Below are 27,198 nucleotides of genomic sequence, written 5' to 3'. Positions count from 1 at the left end.
GAAATAAAAGGACAATTTTAACTACCTTATATACCGACACTGAAGATTGTAGACAGGCATGTCAAACATGCGGCTCTTTAGAAGCAGACCTGCGGCCCCCGCACAAAGGATACTGTGTAGTCAAAGCTATTTAATTAATCAGAAAACTGTTGCTGATCGGATTGATGTAATGTAAAGTAATTTAAAACAACAGTTGGAGGCTGCATCATTAAGATTTTATTTTTTTTTCTCTATTGCTATTGATCTGACCGTTAACATCACTGGAATAGCACAGCTTGCGGTCTTCATCAAGGCCTGTGACAGTGGATTTAATATTTGTGAAAAACTGCGTGAACTTGAACTGATCCCCATGCATGACAACAACCAGGACATCCTTGAGAAAGTCGAGCAGGTTCTGCATGACTAGAGTTTGGATTTGAGTAAACTCGCATGCTTCTCTACTGACGGTACGGCGAATATAGTTGGCAAACATAATGATGTTGCTGCAAAGTTACGAACAACAATAGGAAACTCACATACAGATTCATTATTTCCACATTTTCACTGCATTAGTCATCAGCCAAATTTTTATTAAATGATTTTAAAATGGGATCATGTGCTTAGTTTGGTCACAAAAACAGTGAACTATATCAGAAGTTAGACTACTTCAATATTTTGCTTTCACGAATTTGGCTAGCCGCTAAAACATTTGTATGCACATTGTATGTTGCTAAGTTTAAGTAATAAAAATATTCTGCAATAATTATTATTAAATGGCTTCAATTAGTTGTCTTGTGTGGCCCTCATGACAACACAAATGTGACCCATATGGCCCTCAGGGAATCCTCAGTTTGGCATGCCTGTGTAGACCCCAATGACCGTAGATGCGAAGTGTAACTCCTCAATGGTCGAAGATGTCTGGGTCGGCATCCTGCTGCTGATAGTCTCCTCCCTCGTCGGTCGACCGTTACATCACTTCCTCACACGACCGACACTCACCCCACAAAGTATTCACCTAGTTGTACTAACCTAGTTGTGCATGCGGGAGTTGAGCTCTGGCTCTTTGGCCCTGTCTCTCAACTGTCAATCAACTGGTGTTCAGATTCTTGAGCTTACTGGGCTCTATCATATCTTCATTTAAAACTGTGTATGGAGTCAGCTTCCACCACATCAGTGCCTAATGCATTCCATCCGTTAACTACTCTGACACTGAAAAAGTTCTTTCTAACGTCCCTGTGGCTCATGTGGGCATTCAGTTTCCACCTGTGTCTCCTTGTTTGCGTACCACCCGTGTTATTCAGATTATCTTTATCTACTTTGTCAATTCCTCTGAGATTTTTGTAGGTAGTGAACATGTATCCCCTTACTCTTCTGTCTTCCAGTGTTGTGAGGTGCATTTCACACAGCCTTTTCTCGTAACTCATGTCTCTTAGTTCAGGGACTAGCCTAGTGGCACACCTCTAAACTTTTCCTGCTTCGTCTTGTGCTTGACATGATACGGGCTCCATGCTGGAGCCGCATATTCCAGGAGTGGTCTCACATATGTAGTATACAAGGTTCTGAATGAATCTTTGCACAGGTTCCTGAAGGAAGTTCTGATGTTAGCCAGCCTTGCACAGGCCGCAGATGTTATTCTTCATATGTGGGCTTTGAGAGACAGATTTGGTGTGATATCAACTGCTAGATCTTTCTGTCCGTTTCATGAAGGACTTCATCTCCCATTCGGTATCCTGTGTCTAGCCTACTGTTTCCACTGCCTAGCTTCATTAACCTTACATATTCTCGGGTAAAACTTTAGTAGCCATTTGTTGGACCATTCTTTCAGTTTGTCTAGGTCATCTTGTAGCCTCATACTATCTTCCTCCGTCCTGATCCTCCTCATAATTTTGGCATCATCAGCAAGCAATAAGAGGAACGATTCTATACCCTCTGAGAGATGATTTACATATATCAGTAACAGTATAGGTCCAAGGACTGAACTCTGCGGGACTCCACTGGTGCCGCCTCGCCAATCTGAGGTCTCACCCCTCAGAATGACTCGTTGTCTTCTGTTAATTAGGTACTCCCTTATCTAATGGAGCACCTTCCCATTCACTCCTGCCTGCATCTCCAACATTTGCATTAGTCTCTTGTATTCACAATCTTAATTTAAATTAAGTTTAGATGGACTTCAGTGTGTGTTATCCTGAAGCACATGGCAGTCCAGTGGGCAACGTGTGCATCTGTCGTGACCTTGAACGGGGGGTTTCAATTCATTGTTCATCTTCCACAGATTTGTTATACATATATAATGCTATTATGATTCACTCGCGTATTTGATGCTAAAAGTTTGTGGAGAACTTCAATACAAGAGTGCACGTGCGGGTAACATGTACATATTGGTTTGGAATAAGTTCAGTGCCTCCAATCTGTTTCTAAATGTGGGTGGACTTTAGGTTGTTACTTTAAGCACGCACATCATGGTCAAGTTGGTAATGTGTGATTCTGGGGTTACCTGGGACGCTGCTTCGATACCACCTTAAAAGTTCCTCCCATTATATTGGGTACTGTAATGAGTCTATGCATAATATTGCAGAAGATATACTGTCATTCTACATATAACATATATGAAGGTACTGTACTGCGAGTTCCTAGAACATTGCAGCAGGTAATGTACTAGAACTCCAAACAGAACATTACAGCAGATGTCTTCGTATTGACAGCAGATGTCTTCGTATTGACAGCAGATGTATTGAGACTCTCTATAGAACATTCCATCAGGGGCTGAACAGAGACTCTCAATACCATAACACAGTAGGTAATGAATAGGAACACACAACTGAACATTTCTGAAGATGTATCAGACTCTCCTGTGAACATTTCATCAGGCACTGTACTCCACAGAACAACTTCGAGAGGGACGCAGTTGCCAGCTTTAATCCCAGTGGTGCTTTCTGGATCCTTGGCTCTGATGTGGTCACCGAAGGCATCTGGATGAACCCTGACAGAAGTGAGTCTCTTAACTAATATATTTACTGTCTTCATCTCGTTTATCGTAATTATGAGAACCATCATCTTGAAATTAATCAAACGACTTAGGTCGCAGACAGGCAACCTTTCACAGGTATATATAATATATATATATATATATATATATATATATATATATATATATATATATATATATATATATATATATATATATATATATATATATATATATATATATATATATATATGCGAACAAGCCTGAATGGTCCCCAGGACATATGCAACTGAAAACTCACACCCCAGAAGTGACTCGAACCCATACTCCCAGAAGCAACGCAACTGGTATGTACAAGACGCCTTAATCCACTTGACCATCACGACCGGACATAATGAGGTGATAGCCGAGGCTATATGAACCACCCCACCGCCGGCACTCGGATAGTTATCTTGGGCATAGCATTTTACCAAATCACCTCATTCTTTGGGGCACACGTGAGGAACACAAATGCGAACAAGCCTGAATGGTCCCCAGGACATATGCAACTGAAAACTCACACCCCAGAAGTGACTCGAACCCATACTCCCAGAAGCAACGCAACTGGTATGTACAAGACGCCTTAATCCACTTGACCATCACGACCGGACATAATGAGGTGATAGCCGAGGCTATATGAACCACCCCACCGCCGGCACTCGGATAGTTATCTTGGGCATAGCATTTTACCAAATCACCTCATTCTTTGGGGCACACGTGAGGAACACAAATGCGAACAAGCCTGAATGGTCCCCAGGACATATGCAACTGAAAACTCACACCCCAGAAGTGACTCGAACCCATACTCCCAGAAGCAACGCAACTGGTATGTACAAGACGCCTTAATCCACTTGACCATCACGACCGGACATAATGAGTTGATAGCCGAGGCTATATGAACCACCCCACCGCCGGCACTCGGATAGTTATCTTGGGCATAGCATTTTACCAAATCACCTCATTCTTTGTGGCACACGTGAGGAACACAAATGCGAACAAGCCTGAATGGTCCCCAGGACATATGCAACTGAAAACTCACACCCCAGAAGTGACTCGAACCCATACTCCCAGAAGCAACGCAACTGGTATGTACAAGACGCCTTAATCCACTTGACCATCACGACCGGACATAATGAGGTGATAGCCGAGGCTATATGAACCACCCCACCGCCGGCACTCGGATAGTTATCTTGGGCATAGCATTTTACCAAATCACCTCATTCTTTGGGGCACACGTGAGGAACACAAATGCGAACAAGCCTGAATGGTCCCCAGGACATATGCAACTGAAAACTCACACCCCAGAAGTGACTCGAACCCATACTCCCAGAAGCAACGCAACTGGTATGTACAAGACGCCTTAATCCACTTGACCATCACGACCGGACATAATGAGGTGATAGCCGAGGCTATATGAACCACCCCACCGCCGGCACTCGGATAGTTATCTTGGGCATAGCATTTTACCAAATCACCTCATTCTTTGGGGCACACGTGAGGAACACAAATGCGAACAAGCCGGAATGGTCCCCAGGACATATGCAACTGAAAACTCACACCCCAGAAGTGACTCGAACCCATACTCCCAGAAGCAACGCAACTGGTATGTACAAGACGCCTTAATCCACTTGACCATCACGACCGGACATAATGAGGTGATAGCCGAGGCTATATGAACCACCCCACCGCCGGCACTCGGATAGTTATCTTGGGCATAGCATTTTACCAAATCACCTCATTCTTTGGGGCACACGTGAGGAACACAAATGCGAACAAGCCTGAATGGTCCCCAGGACATATGCAACTGAAAACTCACACCCCAGAAGTGACTCGAACCCATACTCCCAGAAGCAACGCAACTGGTATGTACAAGACGCCTTAATCCACTTGACCATCACGACCGGACATAATGAGGTGATAGCCGAGGCTATATGAACCACCCCACCGCCGGCACTCGGATAGTTATCTTGGGCATAGCATTTTACCAAATCACCTCATTCTTTGGGGCACACGTGAGGAACACAAATGCGAACAAGCCTGAATGGTCCCCAGGACATATGCAACTGAAAACTCACACCCCAGAAGTGACTCGAACCCATACTCCCAGAAGCACCGCAACTGGTATGTACAAGACGCCTTAATCCACTTGACCATCACGACCGGACATAATGAGGTGATAGCCGAGGCTATATGAACCACCCCACCGCCGGCACTCGGATAGTTATCTTGGGCATAGCATTTTACCAAATCACCTCATTCTTTGGGGCACACGTGAGGAACACAAATGCGAACAAGCCTGAATGGTCCCCAGGACATATGCAACTGAAAACTCACACCCCAGAAGTGACTCGAACCCATACTCCCAGAAGCAACGCAACTGGTATGTACAAGACGCCTTAATCCACTTGACCATCACGACCGGACATAATGAGGTGATAGCCGACGCTATATGAACCACCCCACCGCCGGCACTCAGATAGTTATCTTGGGCATAGCATTTTACCAAATCACCTCATTCTTTGGGGCACACGTGAGGAACACAAATGCGAACAAGCCTGAATGGTCCCCAGGACATATGCAACTGAAAACTCACACCCCAGAAGTGACTCGAACCCATACTCCCAGAAGCAACGCAACTGGTATGTACAAGACGCCTTAATCCACTTGACCATCACGACCGGACATAATGAGGTGATAGCCGAGGCTATATGAACCACCCCACCGCCGGCACTCGGATAGTTATCTTGGGCATAGCATTTTACCAAATCACCTCATTCTTTGGGGCACACGTGAGGAACACAAATGCGAACAAGCCTGAATGGTCCCCAGGACATATGCAACTGAAAACTCACACCCCAGAAGTGACTCGAACCCATACTCCCAGAAGCAACGCAACTGGTATGTACAAGACGCCTTAATCCACTTGACCATCACGACCGGACATAATGAGGTGATAGCCGAGGCTATATGAACCACCCCACCGCCGGCACTCGGATAGTTATCTTGGGCATAGCATTTTACCAAATCACCTCATTCTTTGGGGCACATGTGAGGAACACAAATGCGAACAAGCCTGAATGGTCCCCAGGACATATGCAACTGAAAACTCACACCCCAGAAGTGACTCGAACCCATACTCCCAGAAGCAACGCTTGTGATTTGGTAAAATGCTATGCCCAAGATTACTATCCGAGTGCCGGCGGTGGGGTGGTTCAAATAGCCTCGGCTATCACCTCATTATGTCCGGTCGTGATGGTCAAGTGGATTAAGGCGTCTTGTACATACCAGTTGCGTTGCTTCTGGGAGTATGGGTTCGAGTCACTTCTGGGGTGTGAGTTTTCAGTTGCATATTGTCCTGGGGACCATTCAGGCTTGTTCGCATTTGTGTTCCTCACGTGTGCCCCAAAGAATGAGGTGATTTGGTAAAATGCTATGCCCAAGATTACTATCCGAGTGCCGGCGGTGGGGTGGTTCAAATAGCCTCGGCTATCACCTCATTATGTCCGGTCGTGATGGTCAAGTGGATTAAGGCGTCTTGTACATACCAGTTGCGTTGCTTCTGGGAGTATGGGTTCGAGTCACTTCTGGGGTGTGAGTTTTCAGTTATATATATATATATATATATATATATATATATATATATATATATATATATATATATATATATATATATATATATATATATATATATACATATATATATATATATATATATATATATATATATATATATATATATATATATATATATATATTATTAAATATGACCAAATAAGTAAGATTAATAATTCTAACACGAATTTTCTCAATGTTTCTTATATTTTTTTTCACTGTTGATGGTAACTGAAAAATCAATTCTCCAAAATTCATTTTTATTTCTAGTCTGACGCGACACTTGAGCGCGTTTCGTAAAAGTTATTACATTTTCAAAGAGTTTAGTTTACACACACACAACTGTAACTGAACAGAGTTTAAACTGTTTCGATTTTTTATACCTGCATTTGGGTGAGGTGATATGTTACAACAGTTTTGGATGAGGTGAAAACAAACTTTCAACACAAGACAGAACACGAAACAATGGGTATAATATTTTGTAAGTTTAAAGGGAAGAATGGAAGTAACTGCAGAGGGCCTATTGGCCCATATTTCTTGATGCTTCTATATTGGTGCGGAGTCTTGAAGTGGGTAGAATATAGTTGTGCATTAATTGGCTGTTGATTGCTGGTGTCGACTTCTTAATGTGTAGTGCCTCGCAGATATCTAGCCGCCTGCTATCGCTGTATCTATCGATGATTTCCGTGTTTTTTGTTAAGACTTCTCTGGTGATGGTCTGGTTGTGGGAAGAGATTATATGTTCCTTAATGGAGCCCTGTTGCTTATGCATCATTAATCGCCTGGAAAGAGATGTTGTTGTCTTGCCTATATACTGAATTCTTTGAGGTTCACAGTCCCCAAGTGAGCATTTGAAGGCATAAATGACATTGATCTCTTTTAAAGCGTACTGCTTTGTGTCTGGAGAGTTTTTCATGAGTAGGTTGGCCGTTTTCTTGGTTTTATAGTAGATCGTCAATTGTATCTTCTGATTTTTGTCTGTAGGGATAACGTTTCTATTAACAATATCTTTCAGGACCCTTTCCTCCGTTTTATGAGCTGTGGAAAAGAAGTTTCTGTAAAATAGTCTAATAGGGGGTGCAGGTGTTGTGTTAGTTGTCTCTTCAGAGGTTGCATGGCGTTTCACCTTCCTTCTTATGATGTCTTCAACGAAACCATTGGAGAAGCCGTTGTTGACTAGGACCTGCATTACCCTACAGAGTTCTTCATCGACTTGCTTCCATCCTGAGCTGTGGCTGAGAGCACGGTCGACATAAGCGTTAACGACACTCCTCTTGTACCTGTCTGGGCAGTCACTGTTGGCATTGAGGCACATTCCTATGTTTGTTTCGTTAGTGTAGACTGCAGTGTTGAAACCTCCGCTCCTTTCCATAACTATTACATCTAGAAAGGGCAGCTTCCCATCCTTCTCCAGCTCGTAAGTGAAACGCAACACAGAATTTCGCTCAAATGCCTCCTTCAGCTCCTGCAGATGTCTGACATCAGGTACCTGTGTAAAAATGTCGTCAACATACCTGCAGTATATGGCCGGTTTCAAGTTCATGTCGAACTACGACCTTTTGTTCGATGGTACCCACGTAGAAGTTCGCAAACAGGACACCTAGGGGAGATATAGGGTCGATGCTAATATAGAAGCATCAAGAAATATGGGCCAATTGGCCCTTTGCAGTTATTTCCATTGTTCCATTTAAGTATGAGTGTTCACTTCTCCTACCACCCCTTTTTGTTTATGTTGTACACTTCATTATACAAGGTTATACAGTTACATATATGATTTTTACAAAAAAAACGAACTTTAAAAGGACTTTAGTGGAAGTTTGTTTCCTAGAGGCTGTAGATTTCTTCGAATTCCTCCGACGTCGGGCAGGAACCGAGGACGTAGCGGGCATTTCCCCTCTGGATCGCGACACTGAGGCGCTGGAAGACAAAACTTGCCGCAATAGGGTCCCATGTAGTGTCATTGAGCCTGGAACCAAGATCCTTAAGAAACCTTTGTGCACTTTCTCCCCATGGGCCTAGGGTTTCAGATCCTATTAGAACGAAGTTGTACCGATGATCTAATTCCCTGTACTTGGTTTACGTGTATCTTTCTCTGTGTGTCACCGCAGCTCCTGCTTGGCCGGCAGAGAGGTTCATGTATGTTGTTGGATTCGCAAGGATAGTCCCACGCCAACTGTCTGCCACCATTCCAAAGGCGCAGTGTGATTCTGTCTGGTCGGCCGGCAAAGCGAACAGATTCACTGTTCAATAGATTGTGGGGCTCTTTCTCTCCACTAGACACTGGGCAGAGGTAAGGCTTCTCCTAATGATGTATTTGACATCGTCGTGTCTAGAGTGCCAACCGTCAGATTTTCCACAGTGAAGGCCATACAATCCATATTCGTCAGCATCTGCCTCGCCACAAATACACCTATGAACAGTGTGGATAGGGGCAGCAAGGCGGAGAGCGACTGCAATACGGAGTTCCTGCGGATCAAGACGTGTGCCTGTTGCAGACATAGGGACTGCCAAAAGGAAGTCCCCTGCATGGGGAGCCTCCACAGCTGTGAGGCGTGCACGATCACTGGGGGTTGTTGCTGCCTTCAGAAAATCTGTCGTTACTTATATATATATATATATATATATATATATATATATATATATATATATATATATATATGTATATATATATATATATATATATATATATATATATATATATATATATATATATATATATATATATATATATATATATATATATATATATATTGGTGTATACTAATATATATATATATATATATATATATATTGGTGTATACTAATATATATATATATATATATATATATATATATATATATATATATATATATATATATATATATATATATATATATATATATATATATTGTTGGGGTTTCACCTCTCTTCTCTCTAGTTTGGGGTGAGCAAGTGTTATGCTCAAGGTCACTCACCGTAGCCCTGCGGGTCTTCACTCGATCTTCACGGCGCCACTGCACGCCAGGAGAGTCTCCCAGTCAATCTTAACGGCCTCTTATTAAGAAAGAGTGAGAACACGGCTCGTTCACTTGACTGTCGTGTGCCCTCCCCAACAATAGGGCTCTACGGTTAAACACAAGGTCGCCAACTGGTGTTTAAGGTGGCCAGTAACACCATCAGTGGACTGGTGTATTCAGTGGAAGCCTTGGCAAGGTCACACTCAAAAGATCAGGAATCAGGCAGGTACTTATTGTTATCACTCTATGTTTACTGGTATAGTATAGCCACAAGATCAATGGAGGGGATGATAAAAACACAAAGATAGTTTTGTATTTTACTTAAAATGTATGAAAGATGTCACAAAGACCAAACAACAACAAATAAGTCAACTGATCCCGACGGGGCCGGAAGTTCCCACGGATAGTATGCGATCACTATGGTGGCAACACTCCCCTCCTCATCAAGTGTCAAGAACAGCTGATCGCAATGGCCTCTCCGCGCGAACTTTGCTTGTTTTCTAGATTCACGCGCGCTGTTTCGTTAAATTCTCCAATATTACTAGAAACTCGCACACTCGATATTGGCTAAATAAACCGGATTACTCAGTTACACTGTACTCAGGCTCAAACAGTCTTTTCTACAATCAATGCTATAATGACTCACTGTAATGGCTTCACATTGTTCTTCACTCAACAATATATTATGAACTATTAACACTGGAGTTTTCAGTACTTTCTCTTGTTGGCGATAACGCAATAATTCACTGTACTCACAAATGATTATTCACTGAATGAACATAGACATATATATGGTATATAAATCAATCATCAATACATGGAAAATAAATAGTTTCTGGGCACATAGCCTAACCTCCAAATACTGGCATAATCTTATATATAATTTACCACTATATGTTCATATCAAAATCTATAGAAAGATATACACAACACAGTAAATTTATCACTGGTTCCTGGTGCCTGTACACACCAATAATCAACGTGAATATTACAAGTACTCTTGATAGTACTGTCTAGCACACTGGTGCTTTATCGTGACATGGGTGAGACTTGCTCACGACATATAAAATCCTCAGGCTAGGTAATATAGCCGAATAATATAGCTAACTAAAGGGGAATGGGGAGGGAACTAGAAACACCTACTTCACCCTATCCTCCGATGAGAGTCGAGATGTAGCTCCTGGTCCTCGTGTCGGGAACGCCCCCACACTACACGTCGTCGTGTCCTACCAGAGCCTCTCGTCGTCCCACCGTTTAGCGCGTCGTCTCCGTGCCTCCTCACTGCAGGTCCGTCCTCCTTCTTGACTTCTTGAAGGTTGGAGTCGGTCTCCTGGCCATCGTCTTCTCCCAGCAACGGCTGTCGCCTACGTCTCAGCAACAGTCGTCCAGTTTCCCCAAATAGTCTTCTCTTCCTCAGCTACCCAGTGGCTCTGTCAGCCACTACGCTGTCACGAACTGGTGAATTGCCACAGACGCCACATACGTCACTGCACTGCTTCACTGCTACTGGCACAGTACCTGACTGGAGCACTTGTTGCTCAAATAACCGTCAATTCCCTCTTCTGGTTCAACACATGAACTAGGGAAGACTTCTCAGAGTACTGGCGGACTTCAGGTGACGCGTAAATCCACGGTAGTGGGAAACAACTGTCCAACTGACAGGACCACTCGTCGCACGTCCGACCTCTATGACGTGTCGTGTCTGACTGCTGGCGCCAGCTCGGCGCGCGGGCTGGACCCCCTTCCTTCGTGACGTCACTTTTGCTACAGGAGGTTTTCATTGGCTCCCGGTGCCACATTGCTGTCGGTGACCAATCCGGTGCCACTGACGTCACACGGTTTTGGCGGGAAATCAGAGAGGCCAGCGCCATCTTGGCTCCCTAAAGGGCCTAAACCACAGGCCGAAATATTACTATTTCACAAATTTCTCGGCTCTCCGAGAACACTTCACTCTCTCCCATATATCGAATTGTAGCCTGCAACGTAGAGAACGCTTGGGAAAAGTAGACATAACTCTTACTGCAGGCGTGGGAGAATTATAAAGGGGGGGAACTCCGTCACAATATATATGTCGTACCTAGTAGCCAGAACGCACTTCTCAGCCTACTATGCAAGGCCCGATTTGCCTAATAAGCCAAGTTTTCATGAATTAATGTTTTTTCGACTACCTAACCTAACCTACCCTAACTTTTTCGGCTACCTAACCGAACCTAAGCTATAAAGATAGGTTAGGTTAGGTTAGGTAGGGTTGGTTAGGTTTGGTCATATATCTACGTTAATTTTAACTCCAATGAAAAAAAAATGACTTCATACATAATTAAATGCGTATCTTTATCATTTCATGAGAAAAAAATTAGAGAAAATATATTAATTCAGGAAAACTTGGCTTATTAGGCAAATCGGGCCTTGCATAGTAGGCTGAGAAGTACGTTCTGGCTACTAGGTACGACATATATATATATATATATATATATATATATATATATATGTCGTACCTAGTAGCCAGAACTCACTTCTCAGCCTACTATTCAAGGCCCGATTTGCCTAATAAGCCAAGTTTTCCTGAATTAATATATTTACTATAATTTTTTTCTTATGAAATGATAAAGCAACCCTTTTCTCTATGTATGAGGTCAATTTTTTTTTATTGGAGTTAAAATTAACGTAGATATATGACCGAACCTAACCAACCCTACCTAACCTAACCTAACCTATATTTATAGGTAAGGTTAGGTTAGGTAGCCAAAAAAAGCTAGGTTAGGTTAGGTTAGGTAGGTTAGGTAGACGAAAAAACATTAATTCATGAAAACTTGGCTTATTAGGCAAATCGGGCCTTGAATAGTAGGCTGAGAAGTGCGTTCTGGCTATTAGGTACGACATATATATATATATATATATATATATATATATATATATATATATATATATATATATATATATATATATATATATATATATATTATATATATATATATATATATATATATATATATATATATATATATTATATATATATATATATATATATATATATATATATATATATATATATATATATATATATATATATATATATATATATATATATATATATGTCGTACCTAGTAGCCAGAACACACTTCTAAGCCTACTATGCAAGGCCCGATTTGCCTAATAAGACAAGTTTTCATGAATTAATTGTTTTTCGACTACCTAACCTACCTAACCTAACCTAACTTTTTCGGCTACCTAACCTAACCTAACCTATAAAGATAGGTTAGGTTAGGGTAGGTAGGGATGGTTAGGTTCGGTCATATATCTACGTTAATTTTAACTCCAATAAAAAAAAATGACCTCATACATAATGAAATGGGTAGCTTTATCATTTCATAAGAAAAAAATTAGGGAAAATATATTAATTCAGGAAAACTTGGCTTATTAGGCAAATCGGGCCTTGCATAGTAGGCTGAGAAGTGCGTTCTGGCTACTACATACGACATATATATATATATATATATATATATATATATATATATATATATATATATATATATATATATATATTGGTGTATACTGGCAGCAGGTTTTCTTTCAAACATGTTTCATTGAATATGACCGCATATTCTGTATTTATTATTTTCTGGTTTAGGGCTTCTATCCCTCTAACTATTTTCTTAGCATCAGGGCTTAATTGGAATAGGAGTGATGAACCATGAGAATGAACCATGGAGGTTCGAAACGTCGTGCAAATTATTCAAATAAGTGTAATACACTCTATAGTAAATCACTTCTTTTCTTCACCTTAAAAGTACGAAAATGAGTTTTGGAGAACTCCTATTCCAATTAAGCCCTGATGCTAAGAAAATAGTTAGAGGGATAGAAGCCCTAAACCAGAAAATAATAAATACAGAATATGCGGTCATATTCAATGAAACATGTTTGAAAGAAAACCTGCTGCCAGTATACACCAATATAAACCCACATGACCCAGCAGTCCGCAATACAGAGTTTACCTATAGGTATAGGCAAGAGCTCATTCGGCATCAACTAAACAAGAAGAAGGAAGCCCTCCAAACCTTTATAGAGCAGGCGGAGCATCTGTTAAACAAATGGACCCAGTACGACATCCCTATCCAACTCAAGCAAACCATCAACAGTGAACTATTTAACCTGAAACAACAACATAAAACTCTAGTAGAAACAAAAACACTCCGTAAGTTAACATCCCTAAACGGTGGACAGCTAAAAATCCCTCGTCCTAAAGATGGCTACTTTAACCTGACTTCTTATGATCTTACCCAGGACCAACGAGACCTCTTAAATCTTGGTCTAAATTGTCAATTCTTATCTAAACCAAAGATGCATAAAAAACGCCTGGAAATCGAAATGCTTCTGGACGATATCCATAAGCTAGAAGACAACAAAAAAGTCATCACCACGGACACACTTCAAGCTGAACTACTTGCAGAAGCAGGGAAAAAACGAGGAACATATTCATCTACAATCTTAACCCCACGACTCAAAGAAGCAGCGAAACAACTAAAAAATCTGAAAGACGTAACAATAAGAAAAGCCGACAAAACAGCAGCATATGTATTGATTCCTACCCATGAATACATGAACAAAATTAGCGACATCCTAAGTGACGACTCCAAATTTCAACGAATCACGAGGAACCCCGTAGAAGACCTTAAGCGGAAAGTAAACAAAACAATTACAGCAATCAACGCAAAGAAAGGTAGTGTGCATTTCAATAAACTTCAAGGCGACTATGGCTTAGGATATGCCTACGGCAATGTTAAGACGCATAAACCAGGTAACCCACTACGCCCTATAATCAGCCAAATACCAACCCCAACTTATCACCTGGCAAAAAAACTCAATGAACTCCTAACTCCATACACTCCAAGTAAGTTTAGTCTACAATCATCAGCAGATTTCCTAGAATTGATCAAATCTACCCAGCCCGATGGAATCATCGCTTCCCTGGACGTTGAATCCCTTTTTACCAACGTCCCAGTCGACACAACCATAGGAATGATACTGGACAGAGTATACAGAGACGAGAGCACCCCCAAATTAGACATACCTGAGCCACACTTGAAAAGTCTTCTCGAAGCATGTACAAAGGAAGCCCCTTTCATCAGTCCACAAGGAGACATGTATTTACAGATAGACGGAGTAGCAATGGGCTCCCCCTTAGGAGTTTTATTTGCTAATTTTTATATGGGAACCATCGAAGATAGGGTCTTCAGTAGCAGACAAAAACCAACTGTATACTGCCGTTATGTAGATGACATATTCGTAATAGTAAAAGACTCAGATGAACTAATTGACCTAAAAAGACACCTAGAGAGAGAGTCAGTACTCCGATTTACACATGAAAATAGTGAAAATAACAGTCTGCCATTCTTGGATGTACTAATAACAAAAACAGGAACCTCTTTAAGCACCAACGTATATACCAAGCCCACCAACATAGGATTATGCCTGAACGGTAGAAGTGAGTGCCCCCAAAGATACAAAGCCAGTGTTCTCAATGCTTATATTCGTCGAGCGCTTACCCACTGCTCTGAATGGAGCAACGTGAGTAGAGAGTTTGAAAGAGTAACTCAGGTATTGGTGAACAACGGATATAGCAACGCGGAAATAAACGCTGCTATAAGAAGACACTTGGACCGTTGGTATAATTCAGAACCTAGAACAGAAACCACAACACCCCCAATAAAATTATATTACAAATCAACCATGCACAGTGAACATATAAAAGAGGAAAGAATAATGAAAGAAATAATCCGTAAAGGAGTAAAAAGCACTACTCCTAACCAAAACATAAACCTGATAATATTCTACAAAACCAAGAAGACTTCCGAACTCCTTATCAAAAACAGCCCGAAGCCGACGGAGAACCCTCTACAGCAGTCAAGCGTTGTATACATGTACACTTGCCCCCACGAAGGATGTAACCTTCAATGTAAGTACATAGGTATGACGTCGACCAAGCTGACGAGGCGTTTGACATGCCATCTTCAATCTGGTGCCCCTAGGAATCACATGAGACAAGCCCATGACATTACTCTAACAAGAGAAATGTTGAACAAGAATACTTGCATAATAGACAAAACCCAAGATTCAAGAAGATTACAAATTCTTGAGGCAATTCACATAAGAATAGAGCGACCTACCATGAACACCCAAATCACGGAACTATTTACTCTACCCACCATGAGAGTAAGGACAAGACAAGAACATATCGATGCCAACACAGAAGACAATGTCCAACATAACAGGCCAATTACACTGGATTAATCTTTGTGTTTAGATAGGAGATGCCTCGTATGGGCCAATAAGCCTTCTGCAGCCCCTATGTTTATCCCTTATGTATCCCCCCATGTTTTCCACCTTCATTGTATTATCACCTGACCTAATGCGGGTATAAAATCAACTAGTATTGTAAGATTGTTCACTTGAGAATGAACCATGGAGGTTCGAAACGTCGTGCAAATTATACAAATAAGTGTAATACACTCTATAGTAAATCACTTCTTTTTTTCACCTTAAAAGTACGAAAATGAGTTTTGGAGAACTCCTATTCCAATTAAGCCCTGATGCTAAGAAAATAGTTAGAGGGATAGAAGCCCTAAACCAGAAAATATATATATATATATATATATATACATATACATATATATATATATATATATATATATATATATATATATATATATATATATATATATATATATATATATATATATATATATATATATATATATATATATATATATGTCGTACCTAGTAGCCAGAACTCACTTCTCAGCCTACTATTCAAGGCCCGATTTGCCTAATAAGCCAAGTTTTCCTGAATTAATATATTTACTATAATTTTTTTCTTATGAAATGATAAAGCAACCCTTTTCACTATGTATGAGGTCAATTTTTTTTTATTGGAGTTAAAATTAACGTAGATATATGACCGAACCTAACCAACCCTACCTAACCTAACCTAACCTATATATATATGTAAGGTTAGGTTAGGTAGCCAAAAAAAGCTAGGTTAGGTTAGGTTAGGTAGGTTAGGTAGACGAAAAAACCTTAATTCATGAAAACTTGGCTTATTAGGCAAATCGGGCCTTGCATAGTAGGCTGAGAAGTGAGTTCTGACTCAGAAGTGAGTCGTAATCGGCCTACTATGCAAGGGCCGATTTGCCTAATAAGCCAAGTTTTCCTGAATTAATAAATTTTCTCTAATTTTTTTTCTTATGAAATGATAAAGCTACCCATTTCATTATGAATGAGGTCAATTTTTTTTTATTGGAGTTAAAATTAACGTATATATATGACCGAACCTATCCAACCGTACCCAACCTAACCTAACCTATCTTTATAGGTTAGGTTAGGTTAGGTAGCCGAAAAAGTTAGGTTAGGTTAGGTTAGGCAGTCGAAAAACAAATAATTCGTGAAAACTTGGCTTATTAAGCAAATCGGGCCTTGTATAGTAGGCTGAGAAGTGCGTTTTGGCTACTAGATACGACATATATATATATATATATATATATATATATATATATATATATATATATATATATATATATATATATATATATATATATATATATATATATATATATATATATAATATATATGCAAACAAGCCTGAATGGTCCCCAGGACTATATACAACTGAAAACTCACACCCCAGAAGTGACTCGAACCCATACTGCCAGGAGCAACGCAACTGGTATGTACAGGGACGCCTTAATCCGGTTGACCATCACAACCGGACAAAAGGAAGTGATAGCCGAAGCTATTTGAACCACTTCCCCGCTGGCACTCGGATGGTAATCTTGGGCATAGCATTTTATCAAATCACCTCATTCTTTGGGGCACACGTGAGGAACACAAATGCAAACAAGCCTGAATGGTCCCCAGGACTATATACAACTGAAAATTCACACCCCAGAAGTGACTCGAACCCATACTGCCAGGAGCAACGCAACTGGTATGTACAGGGACGCCTTAATCCGCTTGACCATCACGACCGGACCTAAGGAAGTGAGAGCCGAAGCTATTTGAACCACTTCCCCGCCGGCACTCGGATGGTAATCTTGGGCATAGCATTTTATCAAATCACCTCATTCTTTGGGGCACACGTGAGGAACACAAATGCAAACAAGCCTGAATGGTCCCCAGGATTATATACAACTGAAAATTCACACCCCAGAAGTGACTCGAACCCATACTGCCAGGAGCAACGCAACTGGTATGTACAGGGACGCCTTAATCCGCCTGACCATCACGACCGGACATAAGGAAGTGATTGCCGAAGCTATTTGAACCACTTCCCCGCCGGCACTCGGATGGTAATCTTGGGCTTAGCATTTTATCAAATCACCTCATTCTTTGGGGCACACGTGAGGAACACAAATGCAAACAAGCCTGAATGGTCCCCAGGACTATATACAACTGAAAACTCACACCCCAGAAGTGACTCGAACCCATACTGCCAGGAGCAACGCAACTGGTATGTACAGGGACGCCTTAATCCGCTTGACCATCACGACCGGACATAAGGAAGTGAGAGCCAAAGCTATTTGAACCACTTCCCCGCCGGCACTCGGATGGTAATCTTGGGCATAGCATTTTATCAAATCACCTCATTCTTTGGGGCACACGTGAGGAACACAAATGCAAACAAGCCTGAATGGTCCCCAGGACTATATACAACTGAAAACTCACACCCCAGAAGTGACTCGAACCCATACTGCCAGGAGCAACGCAACTGGTATGTACAGGGACGCCTTAATCCGCTTGACCATCACGACCGGACATAAGGAAGTGATAGCCGAAGCTATTTGAACCACTTCCCCGCCGGCACTCGGATGGTAATCTTGGGCATAGCATTTTATCAAATCACCTCATTCTTTGGGGCACACGTGAGGAACACAAATGCAAACAAGCCTGAATGGTCCCCAGGACTATATACAACTGAAAACTCACACCCCAGAAGTGACTCGAACCCATACTGCCAGGAGCAACGCAACTGGTATGTACAGGGACGCCTTAATCCGCCTGACCATCACGACCGGACATAAGGAAGTGATAGCCGAAGCTATTTGAACCACTTCCCCACCGGCACTCGGATGGTAATCTTGGGCATAGCATTTTATCAAATCACCTCATTCTTTGGGGCACACGTGAGGAACACAAATGCAAACAAGCCTGAATGGTCCCCAGGACTATATACAACTGAAAACTCACACCCCAGAAGTGACTCGAACCCATACTGCCAGGAGCAACGCAACTGGTATGTACAGGGACGCCTTAATCCGCTTGACCATCACGACCGGACATAAGGAAGTGATAGCCGAAGCTATTTGAACCACCTCCTCGCCGGCACTCGGATGGTAATCTTGTGCATAGCATTTTATCAAATCACCTCATTCTTTGGGGCACACGTGAGGAACACAAATGCAAACAAGCCTGAATGGTCCCCAGGACTATATACAACTGAAAACTCACACCCCAGAAGTGACTCGAACCCATACTGCCAGGAGCAACGCAACTGGTATGTACAGGGACGCCTTAATCTGCTTGACCATCACGACCGGACATAAGGAAGTGATAGCCGAAGCTATTTGAACCACTTCCCCGAAGGCACTCGGATGGTAATCTTGGGCATAGCATTTTATAAAATTACCTCATTCTTTGGGGCACACGTGAGGAACACAAATGCAAACAAGCCTGAATGGTCCCCAGGACTATATACAACTGAAAACTCACACCCCAGAAGTGACTCGAACCCATACTGCCAGGAGCAACGCAACTGGTATGTACAGGGACGCCTTAATCCGCTTGACCATCACGACCGGACATAAGGAAGTGATAGCCGAAGCTATTTGAACCACTTCCCCGCCAGCACTCGGATGGTAATCTTGGGCATAGCATTTCATGAAATCACCTCATTCTTTGGGGCACACGTGAGGAACACAAATGCAAACAAGCCTGAATGGTCCCCAGGACTATATACAACTGAAAACTCACACCCCAAAAGTGACTCGAACCCATACTGCCAGGAGCAACGCAACTGGTATGTACATGGACGCCTTAATCCGCTTGACCATCACGACCGGACATAAGGAAGTGATAGCCGAAGCTATTTGAACCACTTCCTATTTGAGTTTTCAGTTGTATATAGTCCTGGGGACCATTCAGGCTTGTTTGCATTTGTGTTTCTCACGTGTGCCCCAAAGAATGAGGTGATTTGATAAAATGCTATGCCCAAGATTACCATCCGAGTGCCGGCGGGGAAGTGCTTCAAATAGCTTCGGCTATCACTTCCTTATGTCCGGTCGTGATGGTCAAGCAGATTAAGGCGTCCCTGTACATACCAGTTGCGTTGCTCCTGGCAGTATGGGTTCGAGTCACTTTTGGGGTGTGAGTTTTCAGTTGTATATAGTCCTGAGGACCATTCAGGCTTGTTTGCATTTGTGTTCCTCACGTGTGCCCCAAAGAATGAGGTGATTTGATAAAATGCTATGCCCAAGATTACCATCCAAGTGCCGGCGAGGAAGTGGTTCAAATAGCTTCGGCTATCACTTCCTTATGTCCGGTCGTGATGGTCAAGCGGATTAAGGCGTCCCTGTACATACCAGTTGCGTTGCTCCTGGCAGTATGGGTTCGAGTCACTTCTGGGGTGTGAGTTTTCAGTTGTATATAGTCCTGGGGACCATTCAGGCTTGTTTGCATTTGTGTTCCTCACGTGTGCCCCAAAGAATGAGGTGATTTGATGAAATGCTATGCCCAAGATTACCATCCGAGTGCCGGCGGGGAAGTTGTTCAAATAGCTTCGGCTATCACTTCCTTATGTCCGGTCGTGATGGTCAAGCGGATTAAGGCGTCCCTGTACATACCAGTTGCGTTGCTCCTGGCAGTATGGGTTCGAGTCACTTCTGGGGTGTGAGTTTTCAGTTATATATATATATATATATATATATATATATATATATATATATATATATATATATATATATATATATATATTTATATATATATATACCTAAAAGGGGTACCACTGCTGGTGCAATTGAAGGGACCCATATCCTTGGAGAAGAAAATATAGTGTACTCATAGAAGACCTTGTGGATTCTCACAGAACACTTTGATATTTTCTTCCCCTACCACGCCTATTCGTTTTGCATGTGTGTATATATATATCTCACTTTATTTTAAAATTTCATTACACAAAAAGGGTTACAACATTGGTTACGTGCAGGGATTCAAGGTTACTTGTCACAGGTTGTAGAGTTCGTCCTGCTCCTTAGATGGCGGGCAGAAACCAATTTATGCAGTGAGCATGTCCTCTCTGGATCTCCACAATAAAGAGTTGAAAGAGGAAACAGGCGGCCCTAGAGTTTCTAGTTGTTTAAATGAGCTTGTAACCCAACTCCTTCAAAACACTAGCAGCACTTTTACCCTAGGCACCAAGTGTCTCTGAAGAAATGGGGACATAATTATAGTGGTGATCAAGATCTCAGTATTTACGCGACTTGGATGATTCCCGGTGATTGATTGGCAGCACCTCTTGCTTATGCAGCACCGAAGTCAACATAGGTGGTGGCTAAAGTTGAAACGCATGTGTAGTCCCACACCAACTGTCTACAATTCTTCCAGGGTTTCACCGTGATCCCGTCTGGGCGACCGACAGGCTCATCAGAGTTGTGGGGCGTTAGGTAATGGGGCTCTCTCTCTCTGCTGGACAACCGGCTGTGGTAATGCTTCCGTTTTAATAATGGCATTAAGCTCGCCGTGTCTTGTGTGCCATCCTCCTGTCCTTCGGCAGAGAAGGCCATCCCGTCTGTACCTGTCGGCCACTGCCTCGCCGCAAATACACCTGTATTCGGTGTGGACTGGGGCAGCGAGATGGAGAGCCACGGCAATTCGGAAGGCCTACGGTGTGAGATGCGTGCAGATTGCTGACATTCGGGTTGCTAATAGGAAGTCACCTGCATGGAGGAGCTGCTACAGCTCTAAGTCGGGCAGTGTCACATGGTGTTGTCGCAGCACCTTGGTCGAAAATGGGGAGATCCCAGCTGAATTGCTTGTGAGCTTCAGAAGGTTGGGGTGCTGGTCCTGCGAGAGAGACTCATTTGGTGGTCCACATCGTAAAGCTGGGATCATGTATCTCTGCCGGTTGAACCAGGTACTCAGGTAGGATTTCCTTCACCAGGTTTTCAAATGCCACTGAAAAGGACAGGAACGCTGGTAGAGCAATTTGTGTTGCTGTGAAAACGCCGAGGACTCCCGAATCTGACAGGAAGGGAGGCTTGTTTCCACTGTGAGTCGCTGTTGAGGGCTTTTTCTAGCATTGATTTCAGCAGACTATCGTACACCTCTAATTTAATATTATTGAAATATGGTAAACATCTAAGAAAGTAGGTCAGCCTGGGAAGGGACAAGCATCTGGTGATGAGGTAGAGTGCAACAAGAGCATCAATGTCGTCAATCCTCTCAATCATCCTCTTGAGGCCAGTGATCATCTTACCAAGGACCTCGTGGATGGCATTCCCTCCAAGAGAAGCACCTATTAGTGTGCTGTCTTCAGGGTTGGTTGTATGAATGTCAGGCAAAACAACCTGTATTTGCTCTAATACGTGCTGGTTGGTGGAGGTTATTTCGCACTTGGAAGAGGTCAGGGCGAGGCCGGAAGTGAGGTGAGAAAATTCGCCCAAAGAATGTGTTATGTTTACCATATTTTTCTGGGTTTGAAAATATGGTCAAGGCCTTGAAACTTTTTGATATACATGGATTGTTTAATTACGAAAATACAGTTGGTAAACTATTAGTTAGAAACAGCCCTCGTAGTGACAATTGTGTCATTTATAAAATACCTTGTAAAGATTGTTATAGGTTCCATGTTAGGCAAACGTCGAAAGATTTGAAATGTATAATTTTGCAACATAAATACTCTGCAAGACATGGCCAATGGCCTAATGCTTTGCATGTTCATTTGTCAGAAAATTCTCACCAAAATTATTGGAAGATGGCTTCTTCAATAACGAATTGAAAAAGCGCTTTCAGTAGGAACATAATTGAATCTGCTTTAATACAGATTACAGAACCATGTAATTTGAACATTAGCAGTGGTTCGTATAATTTAGATCTATTTTTGATTGATCAGTTAAAGGGTGATTTGAATAGGATCATTGATACACATTTGTCTCACTAATTTATTATTAATATCTTCAATCTTATGCTATTATTATTATTATCCATATATGGGCCTATTGGCCCATATGATTCAGCTTTTATTTTATATCCACATAATCCCTTTCATATATTTGTTATTGTACCTCACTTCACTTCACCTCTCTCTCCTGCCTATATTTGTCCAGACTTGCCTTGTAAATCATTCCTTCTGAAGATGTATTAATATAGGAAAGTACTTAAGGAAATTCCTGGTTTCAATTCTTCCTCCGTGGTCTGACACTGTCACATTTTTCACCACGAGTAAATTTTCGTAATTTACACACACACACACACACACTCACACACACACACACACACACACACACACACACACACACACACACACACACACACACACACACACACACACACACACACACACACACACACACACACACACACACACACACACACACACACACACACACACACACACACACTCACACACACACACACACACACACCTCGTGTGACCTTAGGGGGCCTCGTAGCCTGGTGGATAGCGCGCAGGACTCGTAATTCTGTGGCGCGGGTTCGATTCCCGCACGAGGCAGAAACAAATGGGCAAAGTTTCTTTCACCCTAAGTGCCCCTGTTACCTAGCAGTAAATAGGTACCTGGGAGTTAGTCAGCTGTCTAACCTTGGATAGGTTCGAAATTTACAAGAGATGAGGTCAAGAAGCACCTATTGGAGCTGGATGTGAGAAAAACTGTTGGGGCGGACGGAATCTCACCATGGGCATTGAAAGAGTGTGCAGGAGCACTTTGCTTGCCACTCTCCATAGTGTATAGTAGGTCACTGGAAACGGGAGACCTACCAGAAATATGGAAGACTGCTAATGTAGTGCCAATAAACAAAAAGGGTGACAAGTGTCCTTAACTTATATACCTTAAAGGGCAAGTGTCCTTAACTTATATACCATGCAAGGTGACGGAGAAGATTGTGAGAAAAAACCTAGTAACACATCTGGAGAGAAGAGACTTCGTGACAACCCATCAACATGGGTTCAGGGACGGTAAATCTTGCCTTACAGGCTTGATAGAATTCTACGATCAGGTGACAAAGATTAAACAAGAAAAAGAAGGATGAGCGGACTGCATTTTTTTGGACTGTCAGAAACCTTTGACACAGTACCCCATAAAAGGTACTGTGTCAAAGGCTGTAGCTTTACCTACATATAAGGTAAAGGAATTCATAAGCTGGAGAAACAGGCAGGACTAACTGGTAGGACGCTCCAGTGGATAAGGGAGTACCTAAGCAATAGGAAGCAGACAGTTACAGTGACGGGTGAGACCTCAGAATGGCGTGAAGTCACCAGTGGAGTCCCACAGGGCTCTGTACTTGGAGCTATCCTGTTTCTGATATACGTAAATGATCTCACAGAGGGTATAGACTCATTCCTCTCAATGTTTGCTGACGACACCAAAATTATGAGAAGGATTAAGACAGAGGAGGACAGCTCGAGGCTTCAAGAAGACCTGGAAAAGCTGCAGGAATGGTCGAACAAATGGCTGTTAGAGTTTAACCCAAGCAAATGTAATGTAATGAAGATAGGGGTAGGAAACAGGAGACCAGATACAAGGTATCATTTGGGAGATGAAATACTTCAAGAGTCAGAGAGAGAGAATGACCTGGGATGTCACGCAGACCTGTCCCCTGAAGCTCATATCAAGAGGATAACATCAGCAGCATATGCCAGGTTGGCTAACATAAGAACGGCCTTTAGAAACTTGTGTAAGGAATCTTTCAGAACGTTATATACCACATATGTCAGACCAATCTTGAAGTATGCGGCTCCAGCATGGAGTCCACATCTAGTCAAGCATAAGACTATACTGGAAAAGATTCAAAGGTTTGCCACCAGACTAGTACCCGAGCTGAGAGGTATGAGCTTCGAGGAGAGACTACGGGAATTAAATCTCACTTCGTTGGAAGACAGAAGAGTTAGGGGGGACATGATCACCACATTCAAGGTTCTCAAGGGAATCGAAAGGGTTGATAAGAAAAGGCTATTTAACACAAGGGGCACACGCACTAGGGGACACAGGTGGAAACAGTGCCCAAATGAGCCACAGAAATATTAGAAAGAACTTTTTTTGTGTCAGAGTGGTTGACAAATGGAATGCATTAGGAAGTGATGTAGTGGAGGCTGACTCCATACACAGTTTCAAGTGTAGATATGATAAAGCCCAATAAGCTCAGGAACCTGTACACCTGTTGATTGACGTTTGAGAGGCGGGACCAAAGAGCTAGAGCTCAACCCCCGCAAGCACAACTAGGTGAGTACAACTAGGTGAGTACACACACACACATGCGGCCCTAGCAGGGAGACCTACTCTGTCAAGCACAAGACGAAGCTGAAAAAAGGTATAGTATGCCACTAGACTAGTCCCGGAGCTAAGAGGCATGAGTTATAAGGAAAGGCTGCGAGAGATGCACCTTACGACACTGGAAGACAGAAGAGTAAGGGAAGACATGATCACTACCTACAAAATACTCAGGGGTATTGACAGGGTAGACAACGGTAAACTATTTAATACTGGTGGTACACGAACAAGGGGACACATGTGGAAACTGAGTACCCAAATGAGCCACAGGGACGTTAAAAAGAACTTTTTCAATGTCAAAGTAGTTAACAGGTGGAATGCATTAAGCAGTGATGTGATGGAGGCTGACTCCATACACAGTTTTAAATGTAGATATGATAGAGCCCAGTAGGCTCAGGAATCTGTACACCAAAGGACACTTAATGGCTAGTGGGGACCCGGTCGGCTGAGCGGACAGCACGCTGGGCTTGTGATCCTGTGGTCCTGGGTTCGATCCCGGGCGCCGGCGAGAGACAATGGGCAGAGTTTCTTTCACCCTATGCCCCTGTTACCTAGCAGTAAAATAGGTACCTGGGTGTTAGTCAGCTGTCACGGGCTGCTTCCTGGAGGTGGAGGCCTGGTCGAGGACCGGGCCGCGGGGACACTATAAAAGACTCGAAATCATCTCAAGATAACCTCAAGATAACCAGTTGATTGACAGTTGAGAGGTGGGACCAAAACGCCAAAGCCCATCACCCGCAAGCACGATTAGGTTAGTACACAAACACATACATATATATATATATATATATATATATATATATATATATATATATATATATATATATATATATTCTGGCAGCAGGTTTTCTTTGAAACATGTTTCATTGAATATGACCGTATATTCTGTATTTATTATTTTCGGGTTTAGGGTTTCTATCCCTCTAACTATTTTCTTAGCATCAGGGCTTAGCATCAGAACTCATTTTCGTACTTTTAAGGTGAAGAAAAGAAGTGATTTACTATAGAGTGTATTACACTTATTTATACAATTTGCACAACGTTTCGAACCTCCATGGTTCATTCTCAAGTGAAGCGATTTTGCAGGGCTGGTTGATTATATTCCCGCACTGGGTCAGGTGATAAGATAATAAAGGTGAAAACATGGGGGGGATACATAAGGGATAAATGTGGGGTGAAACATAAGAACATAAGAATAGAGGTAACTGCAGAAGGCTTATTGGCCCATACGAGGCAGTTTCTATCTACATACAAAGATTAATCAAGTGTAATTGGCCTGTTATGTTGAACATTGTCTTCTGTGTTGGCATCGTTATGTTATCGAAGCATGTACAAAGGAAGCCCCCTTTCATCAGTCCACAAGGAGACATGTATTTACAAATAGACGGAGTAGCAATGGGCTCCCCCTTAGGAGTTTTATTTGCTAATTTTTATATGGGAACCATCGAAGACAGAGTCTTCAGTAGCAGACAAAAACCAACTGTATATTGCCGTTATGTTAATGACATATTCGTAATAGTAAAAGACTCAGATGAACTAATTGACCAAAAAAGACATCTAGAGAGAGAGTCAGTACTCCGATTTACACATGAAAATAGTGAAAATAACAGTCTGCCATTCCTGGATGTACTAATAACAAAAACAGGAACCTCTTTAAACACCAACGTATCTACCAAGCCCACCAACATAGGATTATGCCTGAACGGTAGAAGTGAGTGCCCCCAAAGATACAAAGCCAGTGTTCTCAATGCTTATATTCGTCGAGCGCTTACCCACTGCTCTGAATGGAGCAACGTGAGTAGAGAGTTTGAAAGAGTAACTCAGGTATTGGTGAACAACGGATATAGCAACGCGGAAATAAACGCTGCTATAAGAAGACACTTGGACCGTTGGTATAATCCAGAACCTAGAACAGAAACCACAACACCTCCAATAAAATTATATTACAAATCAACCATGCACAGTGAACATATAAAAGAGGAAAGAATAATGAAAGAAATAATCCATAAAGGAGTAAAAAGCACTAGTCCTAACCAAAACATAAACCTGATA

This window comes from Procambarus clarkii, chromosome 15 (assembly GCF_040958095.1).
Source record: "Procambarus clarkii isolate CNS0578487 chromosome 15, FALCON_Pclarkii_2.0, whole genome shotgun sequence".
Lineage (NCBI taxonomy): Eukaryota > Metazoa > Arthropoda > Malacostraca > Decapoda > Cambaridae > Procambarus > Procambarus clarkii.
The sequence above is the reverse complement of the archived record's forward strand: the minus strand, read 5'-3'. Positions refer to the sequence as shown.